The 9823-nt window shown below is 37.3% G+C and overlaps 2 pseudogenes; one reads left to right on the top strand and one right to left on the bottom strand.

Annotated features, from left to right (window-relative positions):
• Positions 1 to 2497, top strand: LOC126631336 (protein JINGUBANG-like; annotated as a pseudogene).
• A 1075-nt stretch (positions 2498 to 3572) lies between these two features.
• Positions 3573 to 8573, bottom strand: LOC126633210 (aquaporin TIP4-1-like; annotated as a pseudogene).
• Positions 8574 to 9823: the final 1250 nt, after the last annotated feature.

Raw genomic sequence — 9823 nt, forward strand, 5'->3', positions numbered from 1 at the left:
TCCCATTAAAGTCAAATAATTTTATCATTTATAGAATAATCAATAAATGAATTTTTTATTTAAAAAAATAAAAAACTCATTCCCGAGGCCCTTCCCCAACCTTCTAATCATCCCCCCAATTCCTCTCAGCCACCATCGCCGCCCGGTATTTTCTTGCAGCTGCCGGAGAACCGACAGCTTCCGCTTGGCGTCGACGGCCAAACCAGAACCGTTGTCTCTCCTCCTCCTGGTCTTCTTCTCCATTGGTAGAGGTGCACAATTAGATATTGGCTTCCATACTAAAAGATGCATATCAATCTCTCTCCTCTCTCTCTCTAAAACCAATCTGATCACTGCTGCCCAGAATCAGATAACAAGTTTGAAAGCAAAAGGGGTCTCTGAAATTTGAAAAAGATTCAAAACTCAGAATTCCCACAACACATTTGTTGTTCAATTCTTTGATTCTTTGGGCCCAACCATATCAAGATTCTGTCTTTGAAGGGAAATTGAAAGGCTAAAGAGGGAAAGAAAATGGTGCCCAGGAATCAAATCAAAAGACCCAAAAGAAAAAAGAAGAAGAGAGATGGATTAAAGCAGGGAGAAAACCAAAGAGAGAGGGATTTAATTTTCTTCTCATTTTTGTTTGTTTATTTATTTTTTTTCTGGGTAATTTCCCTTGACTGTCGTTAAATTTTTTCAGCATTGAAAGAAACGGCCCTCTCTGTCAAAATCCACCAATCTTTCGAGTTTTTTTGTTACCAGTTCGAACCCCGATGCTTATTTTCTTCTCCTCTATCAGTCTTTCAGAAATTCAAACACCAGGAAAAGTAGAAAACTTTCTGTTTGTTTCCCGGTAAACTGAGAGCAAGAAAAAAAGAACAAGGCAGGGGATGAAATTATAATGCTTTGTTTTTGTTTCCCTGCATTTTCTAGATCTTCATCTTCTCCATCTATTCGGAGAAACTTGTTTTTGTTTGAATTTTTATTTCTTGGCTCTTGCAGTCGCAGCAGACAGCCACCCATAACCAAATTCCAGATTCTCATCTTTACCATGCGGAAGCCGTCGGTTCTCCGGCAGCTACAAGAAAAAACCGGGCGGCGATGGTGGATGCCAGGGGCTGAGAGGAATTGGGGGATGATTAGAAGGTTGGGGAAGGGCCTCGGGAATGAGTTTTTTTTTTTTAAAATAAAAAATTCATTTATTGACTATTCTATAAATGATAAAATTATTTGGCTTTAATGGGACAGATGGCGTTATTGGATTGGAAGGGAACATCACCTGCACTGCTGAGGTGCGGGTTCCCGTCACTCTCAAAAACTTCTCCTGTTAATTAGCAGCCCTTCAATGTCTTCCATCCCCCTCACCACAATGCTTGCCCTAATGCCCCCAAGCCCAGAGTCCCCATGGACCCTCTCCCCTCTCCAAACTCCATCCCCTTCACTTCTCTACAACTGCATTGCCTCCCTCCACCACCGCGAAGGCACCATATACTCCATTGCAATTTCAAGGCAGCATAGAGTAGTCTTTACTGGCTCCAAGAGTACCAGAATCCGTGCATGGAGGCAAGGTGAAGTAAGAAGCATTTTGGCTTACAGTATAACATGCTTTTCACCATACATAAAGACCACAAAATCAGAATATGGAACTTCACAGCCACAGATAATTTCAAATCCAAAAAGGTTTCTTCCATCCCCAAAAAAAAATCATTTCCTTTATTTTCAAAATCCAAAAAAAACCCTAAAACACAAAGACTGTGTTTCATGCTTAGCATATTACCATGCAGAAGGTTTGTTGTACACTGGCTCATATGACACAACAGTTAAAGCCTGGAGAGTTTTAACCAAAAACTGTGTCGATTCGTTTGTGGCCCATGAACACAATGTCAATGCAATTTTGGTGAACCAAGAGGATGGGTGTGTCTTCACTTGCTCCTCTGATGTGTCTGTAAAAATTTGGAGGGTTTTGGGAGAAAACTCTCACACTCTCACCATGACACTGAAATTCCAAAACTACCCCGTAAATGCCATAGCCCTAAGTACTTCATCACTTAACTCTAGTTGCTTCCTGTACTCTGGGTCTTCAGATGGAACCATTAATTTTTGGGAGAAGGAGAAGTTGACCTACAGATTTAACCATTGTGGGTTTTTACAAGCTCACAACTTTGCAGTCCTATGCCTAGTGGCTGTCGAGAAGTTGGTATTTAGTGGGTCAGAGGATACAACAATTAGGATTTGGAGGAGAGGGGAGGGGAGTTGCTTCCTTGAGTGTTTGGCTGTATTGGATGGGCATAGAGGACCTGTCGGGTGTTTGGCTGCTTGTTTAGAGACGGACAGAATTGTAATGGGGTTTTTGGTTTATAGTGCAAGTTTGGACCAGAGTTTTAAGGTGTGGAGGGCAAAGGGGTCACCTGAAGAGAAAATGGGATTGAACTATAGGGACAGGAGTTTTTCTAACCCTGTGTTGTCCCCAATTCATGGGTTGAGAGAAAGCTGCTTCAAAGGTAGACATTTTCAGTAGGTCATGAAGTATCATAATAATCTATAATATCTGTAGCTGCATGCAATTTATTTTATACTAAGAATGATTAGAGTAAACATATTTTCCATGCATTTTGTGTATTTGATCTTTGTTATTTTAACCAATTCTTAGAGAGACTGGTAAAAGCATATACAGAATAGTGCCCACTCTGGTCCGAGAAATCTTCATTAACAATCACACGACCATGTAATATTATAGTATACTCTGGATTTCCACTCTGAGCGAAGATATTGTAATTCCTATTTGTATCGGTTTCTATGACCATTATGTTGATTATTTATTAGTGTGATCATTTAGTAGGAATGATGCTTTATGCAATTAATATTGTCACAATTCTGTGTACCTAAATTAAAAGGAAAACTAATGAACAGGGCTTGAAAACTTTGAGTTTTAACGATAAGGACAAAATTAAGGGTAAAGTGAATAGTACCATGATTGACTTTTTAGTATAAAAATGTAATTTTTCGTTAAAGTAAACAGTATTGAGAGTTTTTCGTTAAAGTTTCCTAAATTATATTCCATTCGTAATGATTCCAACAATATGTTATGATATGAACATTCATCGTTACATTCCCAACTCTATTTTTTTCCCGCTACTCCACAGTGCCATGGGTAGGGCCAGAATGGACAAGGGGGTTTGTGAAGCTTAAGCTTGGTCCAAAAAGAAAGGAGAGAGAGATTTGAATTTTTCTACATTAGCTTGAGAATAATGTTAACTTACGATTAGTCGTATGCAGGCATGAATAGGAAAAATCAAAATATATATAATAGCTTTGGGGTTGAACTTTTCAGTTACATAAGGTTTGTTTGGATGTGGCTTTTAAAATGACTAAAAGCGCTTTTAGAGAAAATGTTTTTTGGTTCCAAAAGCAGTTAAAGTGTTTTCTGCAAGAAGCACCAGTTATGTGCTTCTTCTAGGAAGCACTTTAAGTGCTTTTTCTAGAATTTACTTTCATTTTTACTAAGGATTGGTTCCAAAAATATTTTCACCAAAAGCGCTTTTAGTGATTTTAAAAGCACCTCCAAAAGAGTTCATAAGAAGCAGAGTTGCAAATTAACCTAACAAAGCATCTTCCACTGTGGGAATTGGGAGATGAGTTTGTTCGATAATGAAGAAATTTTCGTAAATGAACCCAGCAAGTCCACCACCAATGAGAGGACCAACCCAGTAAACCCAGTGGTCAGTCCAGTTCCAGCTTACCAAAGCAGGACCAAAGGACCTAGCTGGATTCATTGAAGCTCCTGAGAAGGCTCCGCCAGCTAGGATATTGGCCCCCGACAACAAACCCAGTTAGCGTAGGGCCCAATCCATAAAGAGATCCACTCTTGTCGACTATTGTAGCCTAGACTGTGAATAGCAAGGAGAATGTGAGGACAATCTCCCATATCACACCTTGTAAGTAGCCCACCCCACTTGCAAGTGAATGAATTGGAGTAGTCTGCAAAGAAAAATAACAATTAAATTTTGTGATATGTAACATGACAATATAAATGATATTTGAACTTGGATTAGATTTGAATAACTAAAAATTAACTTCTACTTAGAGTGGATGAAAAATTCTAAACTCACCAATCCGCCACTGAGGTACTCTAAAAGGTAACAAGCTGCGGCAGCTGCTAACAATTGATCTATCCAATAGAGTACAGATCGAAACAGGGTAATGTGACCGCCACACAGGAGGTCAAGCGTGACGGCAGGGTTAAGGTGGCCGCCAGATATGTGACCGCCAGATATCATCACGGCCACGACTAGTGCATGTGTCACAGCTACGGCAAACAACGCCACTAGTGCATCTCCTTCTAGCTTATCTGCCCCACCAAATTACACAGCTCAGACAGGAAAAATTTCTCCTCAGACAGTTACTATGCATATTTAATATAAACAAAATTATGGTAGTCATGTAAGGGTTTTTATTTCTATAACTATGCGAATTTCTTTACAGATCAAGAAATTTGTTACTGGAGAATATATATATATATATATATAGGAAACCTTTAAAGTAAGGGGTAACAAACCTAATTCTCTTTTCTTTTCTTTTTTTAAATGAGAAGCCATTTCCATAAAGAGCCTATATATATATATATATATATATATATATATATATATATCAACTCTTATATTTGTTCGATTTATGTTAATGAAATATATCTATCTGTGCTTGTTAAAAAACATTACATGACTAGCAATCATGTAGTAGGCGACAAAGAAATTGTGATCTTGGATCTTTGTCCATGATATGATGATGAACTTTTCGTTGTAATTTGATTCATTAATCAACAGTAGATTTTTCCAAGTAGCCAGTATTCGAGTTGGTATTTCATGTGCCATAGTAAGTGAACAGAAAATTCAGGGGCGGAGGGACCATAGGACCACAGTAGTCCTAGGCCCATCCGGCTTTTGTTTATAACTAAAAATTAGTACTACTTATTATTTTATTATTTTCAGTTAAATCATTCATATTTCCTAGACAAACTATCCAGCCCTCTTTAAATATTTTAAGAATATCCGGCCCTCTTTAAATAACCCTAAAGCCTACCTATAACCTATTCCAACTTCCAACACTTCATCTTCCATTCATTTTCCCAATACTAAAAATTAGTATTTTATTATTCTCTAATTCTAGCCGACTGTTGCTCTGCTGCTAGTTTGAAAAAATAGTCAGAACATTGCTTCTCTCAGTCTGATCCCTCCCGTGGTACACAAGCCGTACACTGCTTCTCTCATCTATAGCATGTCACAATCTTCAACCAGTCTATCAATCTATCAGTCTTCAATTTCCATGATCCTCAAGAGTATGAACTTCGAATCTTCATAGTTGTCATTTTCAATTTTTTTTTTTACAATTTGCTAATTCATATATGTTGTCATCTACAATTGTAAATTAATTTAACAAATAATATTTTTTTTTGCAGATTAAAGAATTCAATTATTCCATCATTCCATAAAAAAGACATTGAAGTTTAGTTAATTGGTCAACAACCCAAAGTATGTATTTTACTCTCAATTCCTGTTACAATTTTTTGTTTATAAATTATGATTAAATTGATGTCTTGCAATTTCTCTTAACTATTGCCTAATTTGTTTTAGTTTGTAAAATTAGCATATATGTTCATATTTCTTTTAATTTAAAGTTAGTCAATCTATGTTTTTTTACTTTTCAGTTATGGAAAGATATTTCAAAAGAAAAACACAACCTGAGATATTAGAACCGTCTCCAAAGAGTCCAAAGAACAATGAAAGTAGTTCAAAACAAACTTGTGTGGATTCTATGGAAATTAACTCGGAAACTCTCCAGTATGATCCTGGATTGCGTAGACCGATTTTGAGTTATCATCCTAATGTTCGAGACTAAGTTCGAAGAGCCTATCTCCAAAATAAACCTTGTCAACCAAAAACCCATGCATTTTCCTACACAAATTTTGGGACAAAGCCTAGAAGGTTCAATCCTGCTTGGTTTACTCAATTTCCTAATTGGTTGGAGTATAGCACATCACAGGATGCTGCCTATTGTTTATGTTGTTATCTCTTCAAACCTGATATTGGAGATCAATCTGGTGGGGATACTTTTGTTGGAGTCGGATTCAAGAATTGGAAGTGCAAGAAGAAACTAGAAATTCATGTTGGAGGACCTAATAGTTCTCATAATAATGCTTGGAGAAACTGTGAAGCCTTATTAAACCAAAAACAACATATTGAAACAGTTATCTCAAAACAAACTGACCAAGATCGAATTGATTATCGAACTCGATTAGGTACATCATTTGGTGTTAGTAGAATTCTCTTACAACAAGGTCTTCCATTTCGTGGGCATGATGAATCTGAAAATTCACTCAACCAAGGAAACTTTCTTGAAATTCTACGGTGGCTACGTCATTATAATGAGGGTATAAAGGCTGTCACGCTAGAAAATGCTCCTGAAAATTTGAAATTGACATCACCTGATATTCAGAAGGACATCTCAATTGCTATTTCATATGAAATCATCAGTGCAATCACTAGTGATATTAATGATTCTTTATTTTCCATTCTTGTTGATGAATCACGAGACAAGTCTTCAAATGAGCAAATGGCCATTGTATTGCGCTTTGTAGGTATTGAGCATGTTGCAGATACTAAAGCTTCCTCACTCAAGTTAGCCATTGATGATTTCTTTTCTAGACATGGATTGAGCATATCAAAATTGCGTGGGCAAGGCTATGATGGGGCAAGTAATATGCAAGGTGTGTTCAATGGCCTTAAAGCACTAATTTTAAATGAGAATGAGTCTGCCTTTTATGTTCATTGTTTTGCTCATCAACTTCAATTAGCTCTAGTAGCAGTGGCAAAAAAAAATTATGAAATTGGAGATCTCTTTACTATGGTTTCTTCTGTGGTGAATATTGTGGTGGCATCTTCTAAGCATCGTGATATTCTTAGAGAGAAACATGCTCATGTAGTTTTGGAAGCACTAGAAAATAACGAGCTTTCAAGTGGACAATGTTTGAATCAAGAAACTACTCTTAAGCAGGGTAGTGACACGCGATGGAGCTCTCACTATAATTGTTTAATCAGCTTGGCTCACATGTTCTCATCAACGATAGAAGTGCTTGAGATTGTAAGAAAAGATGGAACAAGTTCTGAACAAAAATTTGAAGCAAAGGTTCTATTGACTTTTATTCGATCTTTCAACTTTATTTTTGGTCTACACTTGATGAAAAAGGTTTTGGGGATCACAAATGATTTATCGCAGGCATTGCAAAAGAAGGATCAAGATATTGTGAATGCAATGAACTTGGTCAATATATGCAAAGGAAGATTGCAAAGGATGCGAGAAAGTGGTTGGGAATCCTTATTTGATGAAGTTTCATCCTTTTGTGACAAGAATCGTATTAAAATTCCTAGCATGGATGATATTTTTACGAGTGGAGAGCGACCAAACCGAAAAGCTCATCCCATCACAAACGTGCACCATTATCGGGTTGATTTATTCACCGATGTCATAGATAAACAACTCACTGAGTTAAATGATCGATTTACTGAGAAGAATACTGAACTACTTCTTTGTGTGGCATGTTTAAGTCCAAGTAATTCTTTCTCTGCCTTTGACAAAGAAAAATTGATGCGTCTTGCCCAATTTTATCCAAGTGATTTTTCAGAGCACGATCTTGAGTTACTCAAAGAACAACTTGAGAATTATATTTGGGACATGACCTCTAATAGTGAGTTTGCAGATTTGAAAGGAATTAGTGATCTTGCACAAAAGATGGTTGGAACCAAGAAAGATCATACTTATCCGTTAGTGTACTTGCTTTTGACACTGGCACTCATCTTACCGGTTACAACAGCAAGTGTAGAGCGAGTCTTTTCTGCTATGAATATTGTTAAGAACACCCTACGCAATCGAATGGGTGATTTGTGGATGAACGATTGTTTGGTTGCTTATATTGAAAATGATATTTTTAATAGTATAGAGGACGAGGCTATCATGCAACGGTTTCAAAATATGAAAACTCGTCGAGGACAATTATTTTAATTATTGGGAATATGTAATATTATCAATGCTATGTTATTTTGAATTTTGGTTACTTTTCATATACATACTATGATGTTTTGGTTAATAGTTTTGTAACTACTATCGATTTAATTTCTTTTAATATTTGTGAGAGGCCCCTCCTAACCCGAAATCCTGGCTCCGCCACTGACAGAAAATATATTTTTTCATTTTCCTCTACTTGTATTGTATTATGACACGTAAAGCACCAACTTAAATACCAGATATTTGAAAATTTCTCTTAATCAACCACTCATGTGGTTTACATGAGATTTGAAATCAGAGTATGTTCTCGTAAGGTGGAACATTTGCGTGTGGCGAGACCAAATAGTTATTGAAAGACTAAAAAGGATAAAGCAATGGCATATAATTAATTGGGTGTTAATTTGTAAATTACCAGTAGCCATGGCTGATCCAACACCAGCAAAGACGAAGAGGAAGGTAGTGATAAACTCAACCACAAGGGCTCTCCAGACTTCTGGAAGAGCAGCCTCACCGGTGGTTCCCAAGGCTATTTTCGCCATTTTATCCTTTGGCTTTTATGGTCTCTTCTGCACTTTGCAGTTGCTAACTGCAAGCACTATGAAAATGTATATACTATTTATAAGGATATCAAAATGATGAACCAGGTTATATAGATATGTATGTATGTATGTATGTATGTATGTATGTGTATGTGTGTGTGTGTGTGTGTGTGTGTGTGTGTGTAGCTGGGTCCAATAATATAATTATTGAGTGCTTTAGAGCATTTCCATCCATTTGATAGATTTGGCTTTAGGAGTGGACTCGGCAGTTACTATTCACTTAAATAGTAAATTGTCTTTATTCTTTTTACCACTATCCACCATTGTGAATAGTTAATGTCATAACAATTATTATTTACCAATTACTCAACGGATGAGACTAATTTAGCATATGTCGCAATAGTTATGCTGCGCCATCCATTATGAATATTAACTCCATAGATTTGGACTTAGACCTAGAATCGAAATCATTGCTGCCAAGACTCCATCATGGCTTGCCAAAATGCTTGGACGTGTATTTTGGAAAAGGATCCTCGCTGGATCCTTTTTCTGAAGATTCTAGGGATTCCGTGATCATAACCGTTCATCGTATATCGTGCGGTGAGAAATCATTTCAAAATTTAAAATTAAATATAAATAGTACTTAACTATTTCTGACCGCACGATGTACGATTAACGGTCACAATCATGAGATCTCTAGGATCTTTTCCGTGTATTTTGGGTTGGATTTGGAATCTAGCCATGTCACTTTAGCATGGGTAGAAATGCTTTAAGACATTGTCGAATTACCAAGCAAGCCAGAAATGACAATATAGCTGGTCTAATATTCAGTACTATTGGAAATTTACATGGTAACTTTACCTTGTTTGGCATCAAGATCAGAAAGGAGATACAAATACAATGATACCTGTCACATCCCGGTTCGGGCCTCCACCACATCCCGGGCTCGACTCGGCCGTAGCACGATATTGTCCGCTTTGGGCCCTGACTACGCCCTTACGGCTTTGTTTCTGGGAACTCGCACGAGAACTTCCCAGTGGGTCACCCATCATAGGATTGCTCTCGCGTGAACTCGCTTAACTTCAGAATTTCGATGGAACCCGAAGCCAATGAGCTCCTAAAATGCCTCGTGCTAGGTAGAGATGGGAATATACATATAAGGCTTACAGGATTCATTCCCTTGGACGATGTGGGATGTTACAATACCTTTGTATTTAAATGATTTTGTAAACAAGGATCATCGTCCTCTT

This window comes from Malus sylvestris, chromosome 8, assembly GCF_916048215.2.
Source record: "Malus sylvestris chromosome 8, drMalSylv7.2, whole genome shotgun sequence".
Classification (NCBI taxonomy): domain Eukaryota; kingdom Viridiplantae; phylum Streptophyta; class Magnoliopsida; order Rosales; family Rosaceae; genus Malus; species Malus sylvestris.